This window comes from Chaetodon trifascialis, chromosome 1 (genome assembly GCF_039877785.1).
Source record: "Chaetodon trifascialis isolate fChaTrf1 chromosome 1, fChaTrf1.hap1, whole genome shotgun sequence".
Classification (NCBI taxonomy): Eukaryota; Metazoa; Chordata; class Actinopteri; order Chaetodontiformes; family Chaetodontidae; genus Chaetodon; species Chaetodon trifascialis.
In genome coordinates, this window is record NC_092056.1 from 15,130,108 (window position 1) to 15,144,683 (window position 14,576).

Sequence of the window (14,576 nt, forward strand, 5' to 3'; positions counted from 1 at the left end):
AGAGTTTTGCATGAATTTTCTCAGTTCATTTGAGTCTGTGCGTCCACATGTGAATGTGTATTGCGTCTCGTGCAGAGCAGGAGTTAAAGAGATACACAGAGAGAAAAACAGAGAAAAGAGACCAGAAAGACATGAAGATAGAGACACACACAGAGATTTTTCATATGCCTTGCTGCTCTTTGGGCTCTGGTCCAGATGTCACCAGAACTGTTTTTATTTGTTAATGTCTTGTTTTAAAAGCCCTCTAAAAAGTGCCCGCCGCCTTTCCCTTGAGTCTTTAAGTGGCTCCACACAAGACACTCTTGTCTGATCTGAACTGGAATCAATTTGGAAAAGAAACCATTTCACCTCTGATTAAGCACTGCTCTGTCTCTGCTGTGGCATGCTGACCTTTCCAGAGGTCTGTCTTGTGCTGCTAGGAGGGGCCAGCCAGATGATACGCTGAGCTAATTAGATTGATTGACGTCAGAAGGCAGGGCCTGAGAGTGGCTTGTATTTGAACCCTCAGCCATTTGTCAGGACTCACAACCCCATCTCTGTCAGGGGCCTTTAGAGTCTAACAACTTAGATATGATGCTTAATTTCATTTTTCTATACACAACGTACCCCAAGTCTCTCTTTTTGTATCAGTTAACTTTTCCACTGACTTCAGAGGCAATCAAAAATGTGAAACCTGCCCAGTGTCTCTCAGTTTCACTGTCAGTGTGTTTCAATCAGACAATTTTTAAGGCATCACATCACTCATACACATCATACTCGGGCCAGACAGCCCCCAGTCAGCCATTTTGCCAAATTCTGTCTGCCTCAGCATCATTGAGATGGCTGCATCTACAGCGACGCGTCTCTGTGTGATCCACGTGATCGCCACCTTCAGTCTCTGTATTCCTCATCAATTTCTTCATCTCTCACCCTTTGCTTTAGTTATAGCAGCTTAGTGGCTGTTTAACATCTGTATGTATCATGGACTTGTGTAACATATAAAACACTGAAGTCCCTAGAGCTATAAAATGTTGCAAACCCTCAGTGCTTTGAGAAAAGAGTTCAGAGGGAAGAAGTCCACCAGAGATCAGCCCTCAGTCAAAATTCCAAGCACTTTGCCTTCTACGCCCAGAGAAATGTTGCCTAAAGAGAGGCCTGGTAGAGAGAAAGCTCACCTCCAGTTCAAGCGGATTCCTCTGCCCTTTTATTTGCTCTCGTTTGGCTGCAGGGGGAACGTGCTCCACTCTGACCTGGGGGCACTCATCCAATCAGCTCGCTATCTGCTGCAAGAGCCTCCATAATAGTGACATTTTTCCACCTCGTCAATAAAGTGGTGAAAGCCACCCTCCACCCGCTACTTGACCATTTAACTTCTTCCTGAAAAGGCCCTTTCTTTCTGTCTGTCTCTGTGTCTGGCTGAAATCAATAAAAGCAGAGCAAGGCAAGAGGCCAATCCAGCAGCTGCATTAACTGGTGGTCTCAACTGCTGTACAAAGAGGATGGCTGGCAGAGAAAAGGATACAGGAGAGCTGGCAGCTCGAGCCGTTCTCATTCATACAGCACTGGGAGAAACCTGCTTCTTGTCTGCACTCTACGCTGTCGCCCAGTGATGACAAGGAGATTCTGAAAAAGCTGAATGAAAAACGACAGTCATGCTCAGTTACAACATGCTGCACCCACACTTACAGTAAAAACAAAAAAACTTCCATGTATGCAAACGAGACTGATGGATGACAATCATGTGCAGCAAAACCGACGGATACATTAACAGATGTAAACTGTCTAGGCTCTAATGATCATTGCTTGCCATGACTCATTTAGCTGCTGCATTCACACATCACCACGTGTCTGCAGTGATTGACATAATGGCATCAGAGTGAGAACAAAATGTCTTCCAATAAAGGAGCAGGAGGGAGAAAATGAGAGAGATGAGTTACATCTATGCCCGTGCTGAAATGAGCGCAGTGCTTTGTTTGGCTATGCTGTCTGAGCTGAAATTGATTACTGTGAGAAGCATGCACCAAAGAGCCTGCATTCAGATGAAATAAATAACACAGTCTCTTAGAGATGGCAGGGTTATGTGGAAGAAGGATCAGAAGGTGAATATGGGATGGAGGAGAGGAGGGAAGAAACAAAGATGTATGAGGTCAGAGTGAATTTACAAGGGGAAAAAAATCAGAGATAAAAAAAGTGAAGGAAACAAGCAAAGGTGGGGTACTGAATGACATGTCTTCAGTCTAGCGCAGCCCTAAGGAGAGACAGTCTGGAGGACATCTGGAGCAGCGGAGGATAACAGCCACACACCACTCCCCAACCACAGACAACATGATGAGGGATTAAACTTCATTACAACATGTTATGGTAATGAATGGGCTGTGGCCAGTTCTGGATGTGTTAAAGTAATTACCACTCTCCAGCTTATGTGTGAGTGACACTTCCTGCATGTGCTCATGAAGCCATGTGTCTGTCTGTCTGTCTGTGTGTGCATGCGTGCTGATCACATTCGTGGCACTCCAGGTTGAATGAGCGGGATGAGGCCACGGTCCTCTCCGCCATGCACCAAGAAGAAGCAACTGCTGCAGCTAATTAAAAGAACGCACCACTTAGACGGCTACTGTCATATGTATCATCTTGCATAATTAACTTCACACTGTCTCGCTCACTGAAGATGGGCTGGGCCAGTCCCAGACTTTGTGGTTTGGGCCAGTGTCTGGGCATCTGGGTCTAGGGTAGGTTCCAGAAAGGGTGGGGGACAGACAAAGCCACACACCCCAGAGGGCTGAGGTTGACTCTGGGTCACAGAGGCTGCCTGGCCTTATGGCTGACAGATGTTAGTCTGGTTCAAGAAGAGTTATTATTCTGGAAAAAGTTACACCACACTGTGCTCCACACTGCAATTATCTTCTCTGTGTAAAGAAACATCTCATACATCATCACTCAACAAGACATAAGCAAAAGCTCCTCCCCGCATTACAAAGCCTTTGATAAACCATGTCACTTGAATCTGATATCTAATTGTACTGCACTGAAGTGTTCCAACGTTTGAGTTAGCTGGCCTGTCAGTAGCATTCCCAAGTGGAGCAACAGTGTGCTTTAGCTGTGGACGGAGCAGAGCAGCCCGCTGTGGTTGGCGTGCTGCTGCTAATGTTGCTAATGATCCCCACAGTGGAGGAACACAGACTGGAGCAGAGTCCCTTCATTTATGGTGAGCTTCAAAGTGTGAGAGTCAAGAGGGAGGCAAGGATGAGAGCCAGGGGAAATTCTGTCCCCAGACTGCTCCCTGGTCCCTCATGACAGCACAGCAGGGACATGCTGTGGATAGGTGTTCCTCTGCACATTGCTAGCATCTGTGGTGTGTGTGTATACATGTCAGTCTGTGTTCGTCAAACAAGGTTTCTGAGGTGACACATTCCCCACAGTAGGCAGACAAGCATCAGGGTGGCATTAAGGAGAGAGAGTGTTTTACCACCAAGATAGGAGGAAGGGGACATGAAATGACAATGGATCATTAGACCGGGATTGCCTGCAGTTTGCTAATTTATGCAAATTAATTTCTTGGCTTATGCAAAAAGAGAGAGAGTGCGTGCCACCGCTTGGCAAGCAGTCAACATCGAGCAGCGAAAAGGTTAAACTGCTGCACTCTGCTTTGGTGGTCTTGAAAGTTTAGCGGCATAAGCCAGGCAGGGCTGTGGTATACCAAGCAACAATGACAAAGAAACGCAGACTATGCCAGCCCTCTTCCTGGCAAGGCGGGTAGACAGACAGCCAATCAGGTTCGTGCTGGCTCTCTCGTAGGCGAATGGCATGGCATGCTGGCCCTCTCGTCACCCCGCCTCCCCTCCCCACTGCACTGCAGCTGCCCAGAATGATTTTATAAACATTTTGCCAGTGGATCAATACCTGTATTGATCAACCATTGTGAGAGTGATCCGTCTAAAACCCAGAGCAGCCTAGAGCTCAGAGATGGGAGGAGCGAAAGAGAGAGGCTGCAGAGAGGATGGAGAAAGAGAGAGAGTCTGCAGCCACAGTGAAAGGGAGAAGAGGTACAAGGGAAGAGAAGCGAATCTGAGAGAGAAGCAGACGCAGAGCTGAAGGCAGGTGGGGAGGCAGGTTTCGGACAACGCTGCCAGGCCACTGGGATTGGGGAGAATGGTAATTGCTTTCTCATTAAGGGAGGGAGGGTGAGGGCGACTAATGACTACTGCTTTAAGTATGCGGGTAAGTGACTGATGGAGAAATAGTGCGAAGAAATGTTAATGTGTGCAACAAAGGGGGTGATTCCCACACCTAAGGTTGCTAATGCCTGCACTAGTTTGGCCTGCGATGTAGCTCTGTCAGGTACATTGTTGCATGTGCATAAGTGTGCATGATTGCATGACATTAAAAGCGTGTGTAAGGAGGCAGGGGATGCAGACGATGGGCGACTGTGATGTTCTGCACGGAAAAAAAACAATGATCCTGCTTTATTTATACTGATTGTATTTTCATGTTTTATGTTTTGTCTAGAAAAAAAGTGAACAGAAGAAGTTGGAGTGTCAAAGACGTGCAGGCTGTCTTGGTGACAACATGGGACAGAGAAGGCCCAGCACATGCTGCGCTCATGAGTTCAGCTGGAAACTCCAGAGAAGATCAACGGCCGAAAGGAGTGGCCTGCATCCTGGATATAAACATCCATGGAGGAGGTCACAGGAAGATTTCTGAACAAGTTGAGTGCATAATCCAAAACTGATTTCAAACTCAGAGGTGAAAATGGTTGCAAGATGGTAGAGCAAAACTGTGGCGAATAACAGCTTATTGCTGTTTTGAATTGATGTGGATAAAGCTGGCTTTGGGATGTTTTTCTAACATTTTGACAATTCATTGGATTGGATTTAATCTTCATTATATTTTGAATTTTGATGGAATTTTACCAAACAGACAACAGACTGGACCACTCAACAACAGCAACGAATGTTCGATTCAAGGCCCGAAGCTGCGCTGCCCTGGAGGAAGAGTCAGAAGGATTTTGGGATCACCCCCCTGATACTAAGGCAAATCAAGTTTCCATTGATTGATTTTAAATGTGACTTCCTCGTGCATAATTGTGGAATTGAGGGGAGATATATTCTGCATAACTGTGGGGGAAGACCTTGACGCTCGTAAACTGACTGTGCACTGGAGCTCTGGTGTGGGAACGCTCAGAGGCCTGCACTCTACAGGCTGCTCTGAGAGCATGCAGCTGAATGAAAAGACTGCACACTCTGTGCCACAGACAAGAAGCATCTACATGTAGTTTTGTTTAATAAACTTCAAAACAAATTAAACATTATGGTGCAGTGCACGATGCAAATCGTGTGCAAAGTGTAATGCATATTCTTTGCTGTGTCCCACTACCACACTGCATATTAATACAATAAGAATACATTGTGGTGTGTTTACACTGTTTGACAGTTACGATACAAGTAATGACTGACAGGCAGTTATGCAAGATGGTCAACAACTCACTTCAATTAAACTGTGACTTTAATTGAATTAAGTCACAGTTTCAAATTAGGAAAAAAACACAAATGCAATCTTTTATAAAGATTTATTTATTTTCTGTGTTGTTTTGTGTTCTGAGGTGTTCCTAAAGCCATCCCATCACCATCCACACCCCACAGTCAAACAAATCAGGCAAATTAGCTTCATGTATGAATCTCTTTGAGAGTATTTGGTCACTTTCCCAATGTAAACAGACTACGCTTATTCAAAACTCCATGTAAATTAATATAAACTGTGGAATTGGGACACAGCTCTTGACTCAGTCATGTACTTGTACTCCACTTGAGCTGGAATAGTTCAATGAATGTAGCTCAACTGAAGAGGGGAAGGTAAACATCACAGTACAAGCTTGCTTGCATCAAAGCTGTTCAATGTACACAGATTATGATTACACTGAGGTTCTTCTTCAGCTCAAAGATGAATAGACAAAGACATGAGAAAAGCCGGTGGTCACAGGTCTGACATCTGATCCAGATTCATGAATCCCTGATCTGATGTGGATTAATATTGAGAAATGTGCCCACAACATGTAACCATCAAAGAACCCAACTCTAGGTACAATGAAATGTTACAAAGCAAATACGAAACAAGACACTTATCAAAGAGAAACCTTTCTACTCTAACTATTGGGATGAAATCTAAAATCTTTCTCACCTGTGGAGGGAGGGGCTATAAAAACTGGTGATCTCTTTGCCTGTCTGTCACTATAGCAACAACTAACAGTTGCAGTACAAATAATGCTTAAATCACATTGTGCCATAAATTAACCAAGAAGCTGAAGAAAATATGGCTGCCAGTCTTCTCAGCCATGCTTTCACTTGTTTTTGGTTAGTATATTGATATCCTGAACTGAGTGTAATAATGATTTATAGACACTAAATTTTGACATATAGCATCTCCATTTTTATGTATTATTTATAGCCAGTATATGTGGCCACTACATTAGGGTACAGAGAAAAAGACCCATTAATTTTGCCCATTAGAACAAATAATCAGAAAAAAAGCTGTATGGTTTTAAACAAATACTGATTCCTCACTATTGTCCCTATCAGTGTAATTACAGAGAGATAAATCACTGTTAAGTGTTATCACCTTACACAAAGATTTAATTCATGTGCTATCAAAGCAGCACTGAGACACTGAGTCATTTTCTTGTTTCCTTTCATCCTTTCTGTTTGATTCCTACTCTCAAAAACAAACCCTTGGATGAGTGCCAAACCATAAATTAGGATCTTCATTAGACACATCAAGTCTAAATTACTTTTCAATTAACAGGCCAGTCAACCTGAACTAATCAACCAATTAGGCTGTGTGTGTTCACAGAAAAGCTAACAAAAGCGCACGAGTCCCCTGGGAAAGCAGTAAAACACTGCAGACAAGTGACAGTGCAAATGAGAAGCTACTGGTTTAGAAGAGAAAGGGAGGATCAGAAAGTGGCAGAGGATCCATGTGACACTGGGATCACATCACTATTCACCCCTGTCATTTTTCCAGAAATGGAATTCAAAGTTATAAGACATAATTAACACTGAGCAGTGGGAAAGAGCGGATTCTCAATGAAAGGGAAAATGTGAAACAAAAGGGCTTTCATCAGTTTGCACCCTTTAATGTAGACTGTTTTCAGGCTAATGATCATGACCAATACCTCTATACTAATGAGCTTTGATTGAAAGGCTTATCATTCTTCTGATGATGCCTTACATTGCATCAAAGCAGCAGCTGGCACTGTTGCAAGCTAAAGAAACAAACAGTTGCTTAACTTAATTTGATTAAGGAAATTGTTTCAAGGCAGGTAATGCATTACTTCTTCATGATTATCATGACGCAGAACAAAATAAAAGCTCTATATTTATTTACATTATTATTCTGCAAATCAGACAGAATATGATGCCTGAGTGTCTTTGAGCAGGACAAAAATTCCCCATTTCCCACCTCTGAATGAAGACTAGTTGGAAACGCTGTCACATAATGTTTGAAAGCAGAGAGAATTTGTTGACTTCCCTCTGCCACTCATCTGCAGTTCATAGCACTCATCTTTGGTGAGAGCTGTGGCAGAGTGAAAGGCTTTGTGATGCCCGATTCAGTGTGGTAGGGCTGCTGGGACTGTGCTGAATGTACCTTTGGGCCACAGGAGATCTGATAGGCAGCACAGGCTGTTCAAATGTCTTCCTCACACACGACAGAGTGCAACCTAAGAGGGAAACAAACACACACATGACATACACACACTTACATACATGTACATATGCTTACGGAGTAAAACCTGGATTTTTTAGGATGCTACTTTCACTGATATGTTTCAAAATTCTCTGTATATGGGCCACTTTGTTTATACATACACATAAAAAGCATCTTGACACTGATGCCTGATGTAGCGTTTGTTACTGTGACCAAGACACATACTGGACTGGACATTTCTACCCCCAGTCCAGCCCTCACATCTAAAGGTCTGAGATCTGACGGCGCCCCAGTGAAGGCCAAAGGGGGTTGTAAAGAAGAGAACATCATTATTGTACTAGTAAATGCCAGAACAACCCCATCTAATTGTGCCATTACTAATTCATGTTTATTAATGCAGTGATGTATGATGGCTCCGCAGACAGACTGAGCTTGTCTGCGCCTGTCATGTATGGCTTATTCTTTGCTGGTGAGGGCTGCAGGGAGTGTGTTACTGAGTGGTGGATGCGGTGGGTGTGGGGCATATGGTGCATGTAGTGACAGTGCCAAGTGGTGTGTGACTTTAACATGAAGGCAGTGGGGGTGAGGGAGTTGACTGATGGTGTTGGTGTCTTCTGCTGGCCCAGTGCCAGGGTCTCTGGTCCCCAGTGCCCCAGCCCCTCACTACCCTAGAGCCTCTGGGCAAGTACCACAGTTATTGTTTTCACTGCCAAGCAATTAGCAGCACTTAAGATTTATTTAGTCATGCTCTAATGTGTGGTAATTAGCTTGAGGCCCAAACAAGCCCCTCCAACCCATCACCTTGTCGCTCGCATCAGAGCAATGCATCAGCAGGAGACAGTGAGGGAATGTGAGAGAGGAAGCAGGAGGTACAGATGGTAGGATTGTGAGGGGGTGGGGAGGTGGAGCGGAGCTAGAAGGATTACAAGAGCACCAGCCCAGCTCTGTGGATCAGCACTTTTTAAGAGATCTTCAGGGGCCTGTTGGCTGAGCGCATAGCAGGAGGAAAGGGCAAATACAGCCCAGTTACACTTTTATAGAATGCTTTGTGGAAAAACACCCCTGACACACACCTCGGCCTGGCAGCTCGGTTTGTCATATGGCCCAGGGGGCTCCACTGGTCTATCACATGACCACTGTAATGACCTTAAAGGGCAGCCTCCTCAACAAGCTCAGGCCACTCCCACTGGCTGGACTGCAGTTTGGGTCACTGGATAATGTGTGATGCATATGGCCTCAGGCTGAAATAAGAATAATAATAATAAAAAAAGCAATCTCAAAACCAGGCCAAAGAGATTATGCAAAAGCTGCCAAGCAAGGTAAAACAAAACCAAACCGCCAGACGAGTGTTTCTTTTGGGAATTTACATAATATAACACATGATGTGAATGTGAACGTTCTGTCCTAAATTTGTTGCAGCTGTCAGGGGCACCTGTATTAAGAGACAGAGTTCGTGTGATCAGAGTTTCACTGATTTATTATTTGTTGGTATGTGATTTGTTTCAGTGGTGTGATTGCGTTGATTACATGATTATATGCATCCTCAAAGCTCTGTGGTAGATGTCACACGTGTCAGCTCCAGTTTGGTCCCCAATACATTGGCAGACCAGCAAGTGGTGATTTCTAACCATTATGGTCAAGGCAAATAAATATTACATTCAATGAACAACACCAGGCTACCACAGAACGCTGGTGAAAAAAAAGGAAGTCACTATGACTATGGGTTCACCCACTCTACGTTGGAGATGTATCCACATACATCTCCACTGAAGCATGCACAGAATAAAGCACGACTGCACTTTTTGAATAATGACACATTGAGGCTTGAGGATTGAGTAGAATCAGCATGTGGCAGGTTATAATTTAGAGTATCCACTTGAACAAGAAATATTTTTCTTATTTAATCTTTTTAAAATGCTACAATGCAAAGTGTGCAGCGGTAGCTCATTTAATACATGTGAGAAGATGAAGGTCAAAGGCAGGTTCAATTGCGTATGCACATCTTATACATATGCATAAACAAAACCCATCAATCTCTGCGGGTTGGAAGGGGTGGAGGGAAATCTGAATGACTAAATATTAAAAACAGCCTGTGAAAAACTATATAGCACATGCCAGTGATCAAAGAAAAACAGCAAGAAACTGCTGATGCGAGACATCAGAGGAGCCATTTTTGTGTTATGTGTTTGACTGGTTGGTGCATTCTAATCATTGCAGAACTGGGCCTCTTCATGGAGCTATCACCTAAAATTGCTATGCAGTCTGGAAGGGTGGTGCTATAAATGAAATATCACTTTCCATTTTATCTGCGGGGCCAGCGTGATGCTCCGAACCAATCAGAACCTCACAAGCCAACCCTTGACCTTTTTCATCTCAATATGACTACCATTATCTTGCAGAAAATTAGAAGCGTTGCACTATTGTTCAGTAGCGACAAGGGGTGGAGGTTATTTAAAGATAAATGCTCTGCTGTTCATGATCCATGCGGCAATCACACACCACCAACACGGAGCAGAGGTGAAACATGTCTGCTAATGCTGTGTGGCTGCATGAGTGCACATGCGCACATATGAGGCTACATGTAAATGGATTCACGTTGATTGTTTGGTGCTGATGTAGCTCTTGCCTAGTAAACCTGTCTGTCGGTGTTGGGCAAGCAGGTTTCAGTGGATGCTTTTTGTATTATTATGTGAGTACTAAAATGAACAGCTTTAATGCACAATTTACAGCTCAAATTTGGAAAGCAAACCCACATGATTATGCAGCCTTGATTTCAGGGGTCTCCACAGGCAGCTGGATCACTACTGGCTGTCTTATAAACATGAGTAGTGAGAGGGGTAATATCCTCCTGCTAACAACGCCATTAGATGATGTCTGTGCATAGAGCGGATGTAAGACTGAACTGGCATGACAACATGAAAACTAGCTGAGCATCTGCCTTTTGCACATTCTTGCACAGATGTAGACACACAGTACACATATATGTCACACAAACATGCTTACTTAAAAAAGGTAAATACTGGGCACACAACTCGGATTAAAAGTTTGCTTTCTCTCTTAAATTGTTATTGTGCTTGTGCACAGATGTTAGCTGGAACACTCACAATGAATCTTCTCATAACAATGTTTATTATATCATGTTTCATTGCAGTTGTATTTTAATAGGTAGCTTTACTGCAAAGATTGATAACTTGTATTTGAAATGCATGCTTAAACTGAACCACTAAACTAAACTGAACTCACTGTTTTACTGAAAAAAAAAAGACTGTTCTTTATAAGCTCTTAATCTTCAAAATATTAGACGTTAGATGTTATTTGTCTTTGTTTCATTTTGACAGACCTATCTACAAACAACACTCTGAAATAGTACTAGTCTACAGATGTTCCTTTCATATAGCAAATTTTATAAATATACTGAATGAATATCCATAGATATACCAGAGAAGGCTTGTCTTCTAGGCTCGACACAGTGGGAGAATCCTCACACAACTGCTGCAAAACCAAACATATTGTGTTACTAATATGTAGCTTGTTAGTTTCAGACCCTTCATGGCTAGATATAACCTCTGCTCATCTGCTTTCTGGTGTCCCTCATTATGTCTCTCTGAATGCTCAGTATAAATACAGAAATCTGAATTTGAAATGTGAATCAAACTTTTGCATCCAGTTTTTTATTAAGCCTTCTCCATTCCATTGCTATAAAGTCATTTACTTACTGGTTAAATATGAGAATAAATATGTAGTACCTTTTCCATGTTTGCAAATCCAATGAACCTGAACAGTAAGAGGGACAACGGCAACAGAAAATCTGCCATCTTGCTCTTGGCTATTCTTGAAAGTATTAAATAACCAAAACTTAACACAAATGTTTTGGAAAAAAGATAGTTATATGTTTAAATATGCATCTTGTATTTAAACATATGCTTAAACAAAAAAGTAAAATATATATACATCATTTATGACTTCTGACATTAGCTTTGGACATCATTACTATTTGCTCTTATGCAATCCAATATTATTAGTAAACAAACCAAATGCTACCAGTTTCTAAGATTCTCTCATATTTTAGCTGCTTTAACAATTGCAAAAGGCACAATAACCAATATGCTAAATACACTATTAGGGCAAGAACGAAACTGACCATGAATTTGAAGCAGTTCTGCTGAAGGACTTGCAAATGCTTTCCTGAATGTCACAAAACAGCAGGAAATCAGCAGTTCTATCCAACATATGTCAATAGCAGGATATGCTTCCTAAATAAATGAATATTTTAATATTTTCTGTTCTTTTTTTACTTCCAACATTAGTTATTATCTATTATGATGCATACATAATGTTACAGAGGGTCACAGGATAGTTCTGCTTTAAATGTTATATTTCCATGATTGGTTCATTCTCTCCATTTCCTGTTCATTGTGCGCGAGCAAACTCCATTGTCTGTGGGTAGATTCTGCCCGGCCCTCAGAGGGGCCATCCCTGGGGAGCACTGCATCTTTTATTAATCAGGGGCGCTACGCCACAGCCCCGCTTATCTAATTTAGCAGCCCGCCTCAGATACAACTATGTTGGGCTTGGTGTGGAAAGAAGGGACAGGGGTGTGGGGTGCAGTTGGGTGTAGATAGGATGGGGGTTGGGGTGCTTCCTTCGGTTTTTCCATATTGTGGGTGATGCGGGGGGGCTTTGAGAGAGTGGGAGAGACAGAGGGGAGGCAGCGACTTATCAGACACCTCGTCACCAAGTTTTAGGACTGAATCACAATACAGCAAATTACCTTCTGCTGACAAGAAAAAATGAGCATGGCCCCCATATGAAAAAATAGGATTGTCAGGAAGAGGTGACACATTGATTGCTTAGTATGCGCATCCAGAAGGCTGGGGTTCAGAGGCGTCCTCCCTATATATATGTAGAAGAGGTGCAGCAGTGCACAGCACAGCCATGAGGGGGAATGAGAAATTGAAATGCCATGTTAGATTGGAGTCCCCTCCTCAAGCCAATCTCTCTGGTCTAGCCCAGTCCGGGCCATAGCAGGCCACTATATCATAGTACAGCCATATGTGTTATAGTGAGCATACATGTACCAACCACCAACACAGAGAAGACAATTTGCATTCACTAACATCACAATGTGCAGGAATATACTCAGCATGTGCACTGCATTCATTTAAACATGGAACATAAGGATCTGCTAATTCAAACAAAATACACAATCATAACCTGGTCTCTCTGTGTTTTATACTTCTTTTCTGGTTGCACCTCCTCCCCCTTCTCTCTCATCTGTGTCATAGCTCAGATGAATCAGTGTCACCGGTGTTGAGAGCACTTACTGTCAACCCTGGCGCCCCAGGCTATGGCACTGATGGACACAAACTATAAAATATCAGCCCCCTGGGGAGACATCGCTCAAGCACTGCCCCACAGCCCCGAGGGGGTGTGATCTGGTCAGTGTGTATGTGTTTGAGAGTGTTGAGACAGCAATAGGGCAGTAGGTTTGTCTGTGTATCTGTTGTGATCCAGTAAGTATGGTCCAGCGTGTGCAATCAAGGTGACAGTTTCCACACCATTTGCAAGAGAAAGATATAAAAGATACAGAATAATATATTTTTCAATGTTGGTGCATAACCACATTCTTGTTTCATATATTTTCTGTGTAATAGAGTACAGAAAAGATAATAAATGTAACACTGATACTACTTCATGACCCTCACCTGTTAATACTGAGCCCTTCAACCAAATTCCATAACTCTGTCTATAAGCTCAGCCTCACTGACAAAAACTCCAAGCAGGCAACTGTATGGGAAATGAATCAATCAATAAAATCAATGGCTCTGTCTGAGGACATGTCCAGTATCAGCTGATAAGTGGTACAACCTCCCCCTTTCTGCTCTGTCAGGCTCAGGGAGGGTATGGATATCCTCCATGGTTAAAATTTGAAGAGGGAGAGGAGGAAATCAGAAGGAGAGAAGAAGCTTTCCAGCCCTCTGATGAAACACCCTTGTCGTCAGTTGGTCACTGGGCTGCTGTTCCCGTCTTTTAATTCTGCAAGGTCAATGTTTCTGCTTGCTGGGTGTGTATGTCCAAACGTGTGTACAGCTGCACGTATGTATAATATAAGGAACAAACCATAGATGCATAGATTTACACTTCTTATAGATTAAATATTCTAAGAAAAAAAAAACAATTTAGACAGATAAACCTGTCTCTTAACATGCCTTCACCATATCTCCAAATATTGACTATTCATTTACACCGTCTGCAGTCTGTTGCTGCTTGATTCACCTAATGCAAGTATATTAACAAGGCTCCTTTGAGATTCAAGGACAAAGGCATTAAGAGGGGAAGGAAGCAAGGTACAGCGCACTGCATTGTTGCCCTGTGGCAATGGGACATATGACAAAGCTTATGTTGTGTTATACTGTTATACATTACTCTGTTAGTGGTGGAGCTAGGACTTGAGCTTGAGTGGCTTGGAGGAACACATGAATGGAAATAGATCAAATCAAAGGAAAATCTCAGATTGCTGTTTGTCTTCATTTTTTCCTCTATTTTTTCTTCCACAGCTCAATGCCATTACGGCAGGGTCATGAAGCCCAACATGAGAAATGCATGATCAAAAACAGTTATTCTTAGTGCCTGGTTGGTAAATGACAGGAGACAACAAAGTCTGCTCTGTTTGATCACATGTATTCAAACGTAGATATAGGTGCTCAACGACTAATCAATTACAGCTGTCGTGGGTTTTGCTTATGGATTTTCACCGGCTTGAGTCTGACCGATACTCACTAGATGGCATTTTAATATAGCTCTATCCATGTTTAATGAGCAGGAATTGCCCTATCCCTGATCTGATATGGATAAAACAACACCTCATCTTGTACAAATGAGCCTTAATACGGCGCTCC

The 14,576-nt window shown here is 42.8% G+C and overlaps 1 protein-coding gene across 1 annotated transcript in view; it reads right to left on the minus strand.

Annotated features, from left to right (window-relative positions):
* The window catches only part of zfhx3b (zinc finger homeobox 3b), a 214,270-nt gene that overhangs the window by 170,021 nt on the left and 29,673 nt on the right, over positions 1-14,576 (minus strand). The window contains exon 3 of the mRNA XM_070960027.1: positions 7,618-7,690. The gene's annotated coding sequence lies outside the window, so the exon portion shown is untranslated. The remainder of the gene's footprint in view (positions 1-7,617; positions 7,691-14,576) is intronic.